The 7,889-nt window shown below is 41.9% G+C and overlaps 1 protein-coding gene and 1 long non-coding RNA gene across 9 annotated transcripts in view; one reads left to right on the forward strand and one right to left on the reverse strand.

The window, feature by feature from the left end:
- PIK3CB (phosphatidylinositol-4,5-bisphosphate 3-kinase catalytic subunit beta) overlaps positions 1 to 7,889 on the reverse strand; it is a 210,790-nt gene that overhangs the window by 160,602 nt on the left and 42,299 nt on the right. For 4 of the 6 annotated variants that reach the window (XM_054040187.1, XM_054040183.1, XM_054040184.1 and 1 more), the window contains exon 1: positions 2,068 to 2,156. The exons of the other annotated variants lie outside the window; for them this stretch is intronic. The gene's annotated coding sequence lies outside the window, so the exon portion shown is untranslated. Of the gene's footprint in view, positions 1 to 2,067; positions 2,157 to 7,889 lie in introns of those variants that run through there. 6 annotated transcript variants of the gene reach the window in all.
- Positions 2,127 to 7,889, forward strand: part of LOC128843382 (uncharacterized) — a 6,658-nt gene continuing 895 nt past the window's right edge. The window contains exons 1-4 of one of the 3 annotated variants that reach the window (XR_008446246.1): positions 2,127 to 2,217; positions 3,066 to 3,185; positions 6,033 to 6,103; positions 7,170 to 7,889. The exon at positions 7,170 to 7,889 is cut by the window's right edge and continues 895 nt beyond it. This is a non-coding gene — a long non-coding RNA (uncharacterized LOC128843382). Of the gene's footprint in view, positions 2,218 to 2,304; positions 2,355 to 3,065; positions 3,186 to 6,032; positions 6,104 to 7,169 lie in introns of those variants that run through there. The other 2 variants (XR_008446244.1, XR_008446245.1) reach the window with 2 other exon arrangements.

Consider the following 7,889-nt stretch of genomic DNA (forward strand, 5'->3'; position numbering starts at 1 on the left):
CTGCCCAGCCCCCTCCTGGACAGTTAAATGTATTAAGTCTATTATTCCTTTAAAGGAATAACATACACTAGCTTGTTACCTTAAATAAAGTTACCCAGACACTAACTTAAACATACTGGATTAGATAAAAACAAGTTTATTAACTACAAAGAGACAGACTTTGAGTACAACCAATGAGGCATAAAAGTCAGAAATGGCTGCAAAAAAATAAAGATAAAAATGCTTTCCACTGCCTAGCTTAAGTTTCTCTGGCACATGCTTCCAACAGCATTGCTGACCAAAATCTTCAGGTCAGGATCCCTTCACCCATTTTTTTTTTTTTTCACCTGCATGAGCTGTTTTCTCCCTTCCCCCTTTCTGTCAAGCTGGAGACAGTCCAAGCATCTAAATGCCACAGAAACTACTACCTACCAACTTCCTAAAACTATGCTTCCCCACACCCTATAAAGCCATATGCCTGCCCAGAGGGAACCCATAAGTTAACAAGAAATTCCTGGTTGAAAAAAAAAATTCTCTGCGCATGAAATAGAGACCCTTATGCCTACAAAAGGCCATAAAACAGAAAGAACTGCAGCAGTTGGAGACTGCACAACCACTTATAAATTTGGCTCTGAACATCTGGTGCTGCGGAGGGCGGGTCACTCAAATGGTCCGAACAAGGACTGTTTTTCTTGAAGGTTCCTGAAGTTCAGGAGCACTAGAGGGAGGAAGTAGGAATATGCAGAAGCTACATCAAATAATTTTTTAAAGCATAGGAGATAATATTAGGCTCTACTAATAAATAATAACAAAGCATAAAAGGGCACTTTTAAATAGCCATCATACAGTTGAAGTTGCCTACAAGGTTTCAGAGTTTTGAAGGAACAGCACTATTTCCCGCTGTCATTTTTAAGGGTAGGTCTACACTACAAATGTGACAGCAGTACAGCTGCAGGGCTGTAGCTATGCTGCTGTAGTGAAGATGTTGCCACAGTGGTAGAAGAGTTCCCCCCCCCATCACTGCAGTAAATACACACCCCAAAAGGGAATAGCTTTTCCATCAATCTACAAGAGTCTTCACTGGGACTTGGATCCCCTTAATTTCATCTCTCAGGGGTGTAAATTTGTCAGTGACACAGTTGTGTGTGTAGACCAGGCTGTAGTAACATCCTCAGTAATCTTAAAAGAGTTTGGGATGTTTAAATGTCACTTGTTTGTTTCCCGTGCAGTCTCAAAGGATACTCAACCATTTTCTGTGTTTTTACGACAAAGAACAGAGGCTCATTTTTTAACTTTAAAATTAAATGATACTCTTGAGGTTTTAAACAGATCGACACACTACAAAAGACCTTTCAGATCATGTTAACGTTTAAGTAATCTTATCTTCCACCCCCCCTCACAGATCAAACTACTCCCACCTATTTTAATGAGTAATTCAAAGCCATCTGAAGGTTTAGTCCTATGCACCATCTCCTCTCAGCCCAACTGATAAAGACCAACATGTGACTAAACTTCACCAGTGCCAGGAAGAGGGCAGAGATCTGACTATCGTTATTGTTGAGCAACTCCAGTGTTGCAATTTTCTTTGAAGAAGCTAAAAAATACCCTTTTCCTCTCCCCATCCCCGGTACACTCGCTGCCACCACTGGGCAAACAGGGAAGGGAACAGCCACTGCTCTACTGGAGAAGGGATTGAAAACCAGCCCCAGATCTGCCAGACCTGGGGGGGAGGGAAGAGAGGAAGGAGGCTTCAGTTGGCAGAGTCACTTGTGATCTCTCTCCCGGAGGGGGGGGGGGTGTCTCGCCCCACTCTCCCGTTTGTCTCTGTGCCGCAGCGAGACACTGCAGCAGCCACTTCTCTCGTTCAACCCGCCCTAGCTCCGCGCCCCAGCCCTCGGCAAAGCCCCAGCTCGGGTAGGAACCGGCCACACGCCGCGCCGCGGCGGCAACTTCCCTCCGGGCGGGCATCCCCAGCCGCAGCCCAAGCGCGGTCCCGGGGGGAAGAGGAGACGTTGCACTCACACGCAGTTCCCGCTCTCACACGGATACGCACAAGGTCCCTTCCGCCTGCCTCACGCAGTCACTCACCTGCCCAGACAGAGGCGGCAGCAGCAGCTGCTGCCCCTGAGCCGCCGCCTCCCAGCCAGCGCGGCAGCAACTGAGTGGCCTGTTACCGGTAACTCACATGGAACCGCGAGGCCTCGGGATGCGCACGCGCGCGGACGCCCTAAAGCTGAGGTGAGAGGGAGGGCGGTTACCTAGGCAATAGCTTCCCCCTAACTCCGCCCCCCACCAACCCAGCCAATCCGATTGCGGCTTTCAACATCGGCCTCGGTTGGCTTCCCGCTCGCTCATGCTGACCGCGCCGGTTAGAGGTGTGGCGGGTGGATCAGGCCCGGAGGGGAGGTCTCAGGCTGGGAGCGCGGATTGCCCCTGAAGTGCAACGCAAAGTGGGGGCAGGGAAGCGGCTCGCGAGGAGCCCGGGCAGGGTGGCTTGCACCATGGATGGGCGTGTGAGGACGAACGCAGGGGCCCGGGCATGGTGCGGTGCGAACGGGCTGGGCGAAGGAGCTAGGCAGGGAAGGTAGCCCCTGGGCTACAGGGGGCAGGGAGGGGCGAGGGGCTGTTACAGCACCTACTGAGCTCGTCGTCCAGCATCTGGACGGCTCCATTATGACTGATACCCAGTGTGTGGGACCTGCATCGCTGGAAAATATGGGGAGATGGCAACTATCTGTAATGCGCTCATCCTGCTTCAGCCTGCCACGCCTGTCTGCAAACCCCAGCCTTAGGGCAGGGGCAGGAGTGTCCACGTGCACAAGGGGCCAGCCTCACTTAAGCACCCCACTGTGAAGACTTGTACCAGGATCAGGCTGTGCTAGACTGTGCGTACACTGCAGGTGAAGGGCAAGGGATGCCCCAAGCTGGGTACCGAGTGACAGCTACCCAGGAGTTACAGCGGTCCTTCCCCGAGGCCCCAGCCTAGGGCTTGGCAATGCACCCATGAAAGAATGGACTGGGATTTGAGTTCTGCTGCTCACTTGCTGTGTGATGGAAAACTAATGAGTTTGTTTGCATTTTAACAGTGTTCCTGGAAATGACTGAATAAGTGCCAAGTCCAACTTTGAGTAATAGTCTTACAGCCATTCTCTGACAGCTGCCCTGGCCACAACACTGTAATTGTTTCCTGAGCAGGAAACAACAGGGTAAAAAGATCTTACTATTCCTTATTTTTATCATACTATGTGTGAAGTTGGCCCTAGGTTTTATAGGGTCCTCAGTGAAGTAACTTACAGAGTTGCCCCCAGTTCTCTTTCACAAGAGGAACTGTACTCAGGTGCCCTCTGACTTGCAGTGTCCCTGCCTTCCCTCATCCCCAAATCTTGGTTATTCAAAAGTGAACCTAGAAGCAGCAAGGCCCTGTGGACAGCAGAGGCCCATAGAAACACAGGGTCCTACAGTCCTGGTTACATACTGGTGGCAAGTCTCCCCCGAGACCAAAAATAGAGCAGCTGTTATGGGTGGTTCTATTTAAGAGCAGCCTTGCTTGTAGAATAGTATTACTGTTTTGTGTGCTGACAGTTTTTTTGATGTAGTGAGACTGCATCCATTACTTATTCATTGTAGCAAAACATCACATTATAAATAAATTCTGTTATTGTTACTACTGTACAACTCATCTTAAGTTAGTATCCTCCCTGAGGGCATGTCTGGAAAACTGCAAGTTACATAATATTATTTATGCATCTTTGCAGTGACGATTCTTACAAATTAGGGCCATATTTTAAAAGAGGTCATCTTCTTTGTTCACACACAGCTGGGAAAGGTTCTTAAAAGAAGAGCACTTTGAAATGGCTGTTGGAAAATAGCAGGGGAGGTTTTGTTACAAGAGCTTCTTTCCCTGCAGCAGCTGATCCATGCTAAATCCTCATTTTAAGAATCTTTTAATGTAACTGTTACAGAAAATTATATGGAAACTAATAAATGCCACTGAAAGGAGTTAAAAATAGGCAAACTGTCTTTTAAAGACAATCAAAGAAAAGGAAATTTGAATGTTGTTTTTGTGTACCTGTAACTTATGAAATACACATGCTGTTCCTGTGTACCTATAACACAGACAAAATGAATTTTGCACACAGTGAGCGTAGGCTCCTGCTCCCACTGAGGTCAATGCCAAAATTCCGAATGGACTTCAATAAAAGCAGAATGAAGCTTTAGTACATTAATTTTTTCATATTTAAAATGGAATATAGCCATGGTAAGCATATTAAAAACACTTCTTTGGCATAGTAATCACACATTATGTTGTTGTTTTTTCATTTTTCAGCTTTGAATAGATGCAAAAGTGAAATTGACCAGTATTTTTATTTTCAATTTCACTTTCAGATACTCATGCACTAACAATGCATAATGCTAGGGTTGGCAAAATTGTAGCAGAATGTATGATTGTTCCACTCCAAGATTTTGGAAAGAATGAGGAACTTCAATCCCAACTCTCTCCAGTTAACCTAGGTATTGCATGGGAGATCAGTGGGTGATGCAATAATTTTAGGCAAGATGTCCAAGTTACACATGAGTCAATAATAGAGCTTGCCTACCATATGTCAGGTTTTTGCATAACCTTACTCTTCATTGTTTGCCTGAATTAATAGTTCCTGTGAGTGCTTATTTTCAGTTCCTTTAGGATTATTTAATATCATGGATAAAATGTAACAGTTCTTTCTGAATATCATGATCTTAAAGAATATGTAGGAATATGATAAATGCTTCTGTATAGAAAAAAAATATAGTATTTGCTAATATATTTTAAATGAAAAATAAACTCATCAGGTGAGAGTTTTGATCATACAGATATTTATCTCTCTGTAGGTCAAGTTGTCACAGGTAGCAAGCTAACACATGCACTTTTGCTCATCACCCTAATTCAAATTAAACCAATCCATCTGAGTTTTTTTGTTTCTCTACCAAAGGAGATTTGTTTGCAGAAACAGGTAGGATGAAAAATTAGCAATATTTGCCTCTTTGAGAAGTGTTCTACTTTATTATTATTTGAAATATTAAATCTCAAACATCTAGGTTTAGAAATTTAGTTGGCATTAGTGATACTTTGTAGTACTTTGACTGTTTTTGGAAAGGCTGGGCAGAAATTGTTTAGAAAACGCTTATTTATTCTGGCTTTTGATAATTTTAGGTTGTTCTGCATGTGCCAATGCAGTTTTTATAAGGTGCAAACCAGCTTTAGTTTTGCTGAATCTTTAGTGGACTGAGCAAGGGGGCTGGGATTCATAAACTCCAGAGTCATCCTCTGACTTTAATAATGATATTTTGTAGTTGAACAGCATCTGTTATCCATAGAACTCAAAGTACATTACAAAAAAACTAATACTGGGTAGGCAGTTCCTATTATACTTATTTTACACATGTGAATCAACTTCAATGGGGTTGCGCCCCCTTGGAGATCATACATGATTGAGATCTTAGATGGTAAGCTCTTTGGAGTAAAAACTGTTTTAATTTTATGTCTATACAGCTCCAAACACAGTGTCAGTTCTTAAATAAATAAGGGTATTGAAGAGGTCTTAACCACTAGGCCTTTGATCAAGACATGAAGATATTTGGAGTTATAACAGGTCACCTTCCTGTAATATTGTGATACTTGTCATAAATTCCTATCTATCACAAATGGTGCACAGAGTGGCAAGCGTCTGGGACAGAATTAAAGTTGTTTGAAATATTTTAAATCTGTGTTTTATATTCTCCACTACTTGGGAGAGAGAAAAAGGGGAGGTTTTAAATGTAACCGTAACTTTCAATTTCTTAATTTTCAGTCTCTCTCTGAAAATAACATTCTATTAATGTTCCCCCCCCATCCCCAGCTATTGTTACATACAACAACAGTGTAACAAAGATTTTGTCTGGGAATTTTGTATCTGAATCATGTCTGTTCATGTAAAACAATGTACACCTAGGGCACATTTTTGCATACTGAGAACATGTAATACTTTTGGGGTGATGGGTGATTACAAAGCATGTATTCTCTCACATTACTTTAGTCACTGCTTTACCAAGAGAACTCAGAAGGGAAAAGGAACTGCTTTACCAGGAAAAGGCACTAATACACAAGGTAAGTTTGCAGATAGTACAAAAGTACTGTAGGGATAGATGCAAACACCTACAAGAAAAGAAGAAAAAACACAAAAAATAGAGGATGCAAGACAGTTGATAGGAAGCAAAAAGAGATTGGGAGTTAAAAATCAACCTAATGTACTGAGAGAAGTATCCAAAACAACAGCTACGTAGTAGGATGGAAATCCTTAGAAAATAATTGGGGCCAAGCAAAACTACAATGTAATTGTGAGAGGCAAACAAGATATTATCTTAGTTTATTGTTACCACCATATCACAAAAAACAATCTTCATAGGGTAGTTTATACACAGGCACTTTTTTGAAAAGTACCAGATAAGATCAGAGCCCTGGTGAATATATTTTTTTCTCCTGAAAAAGCATGTTCTATCCAAAGCTGCAAGAGTAAAATTTTGAGAGTATAATGGCTACTCTGTTTGCTACAGTCACTCTTTTATCAGTATGACATCTACTGTAATACATGTAACGAGCTTTAGAACTCCTTGCGTATGAAAAGTAATGTGACAGACTCCTAATATAGTAGTGAGGGACTACCCAATTCCATACAATTTTGGATTTGGGGAATCTGTCAAAATGAGATGTACAAAACTAGTTTGAATTTGTAACCCTTTTCCCTGTATTTTAAACTTTTTTCCTTAGCTGTATTAAAGAAAAGATTATTAGCCTACATGATATATGGAAAAGAAAAGGAAAACCATCTGTAAAAGCTAAGCTGAGACAAGTTGTGCCCTAAAGTGTATGCAATTATATAGATTGAACAACAACAACAAAAAAAAACAATTTGCCTCTTTTCCCCTCTATACCCTCACTCCCTCCCCCCTCTCAGTTTCTATCTGTCACTGCTTCCCCTCAATTCTATTTTACCCATAGATTTTCATTAATTTTTTTCTCTACCCTTTCCCTCTTCCTACCCCGTCCCACTCTCCATAGAACAGAAAACAGATAAGTCTTATGTATGAGTGTGTTCAAAATTAGATAAAATGAGTTCACCTATCCTTCACAGTAATGTAGATAGAAAGAGAATTTAGGATTTGAATTATTTCAGGTTGATCCATTAAGGAGAGCTGGCACTGGTATGGGCGTTGGTTTCAGATAAGTATACTTTACAGCCTCTGAAATGTCTACTTTACCCGTAGGGCTGGTATGACTTCCCCTTTTGAGTAAAGGTTTTAGCCACCCTTCTGTCCTCATACACTTATGTCCCACCTTGTTAAATATGTTCTGTGTTGGCCAGCACTGCTTTTTATTTGCTTCTATCCTTTCTTTCTCACTCAGAACAGAATGCAGGAGACACAGCACATAAAGGAAACACCTAAAGGAAAACATCAGTCTGCAAAAACAGGGCATTGCTGGAAACAGGGGTGAACTAATTAAAGAGGAGACTAAAACAAAGGTTTTCCCCTTCAGAGGTGCTCTGCAAGTGATTTTTTTTAACTGAACTTGTTCCCTTTTTTACTTCCTATGATACAAAGAACTTAGAAAACTTTTTCCTTTATTAAAGATTGTTCTGTTCATTATCTTAAGTGCCAGGAATGTCAACTCTACTCTTCCCTAGTTTTGCTGCAAGATCCACTTGATATCTCAAAGAATGTATATTGTTAACTCTTACACCCTAACTTAACGGATGGAAGATGGTGAATCTTTACTGTTTTGGAGAAAGAGTATTGCTAGTGATTCAAGTTAAAAAGGTGTTAACAAAAAAAATTTAAACAGTCATCAGACCTATTTCCTGTTATTTGTTTAAATGTTATTTCAATCTTGGCCT

Source organism: Malaclemys terrapin, chromosome 9, assembly GCF_027887155.1.
Source record: "Malaclemys terrapin pileata isolate rMalTer1 chromosome 9, rMalTer1.hap1, whole genome shotgun sequence".
NCBI lineage: Eukaryota > Metazoa > Chordata > Testudines > Emydidae > Malaclemys > Malaclemys terrapin.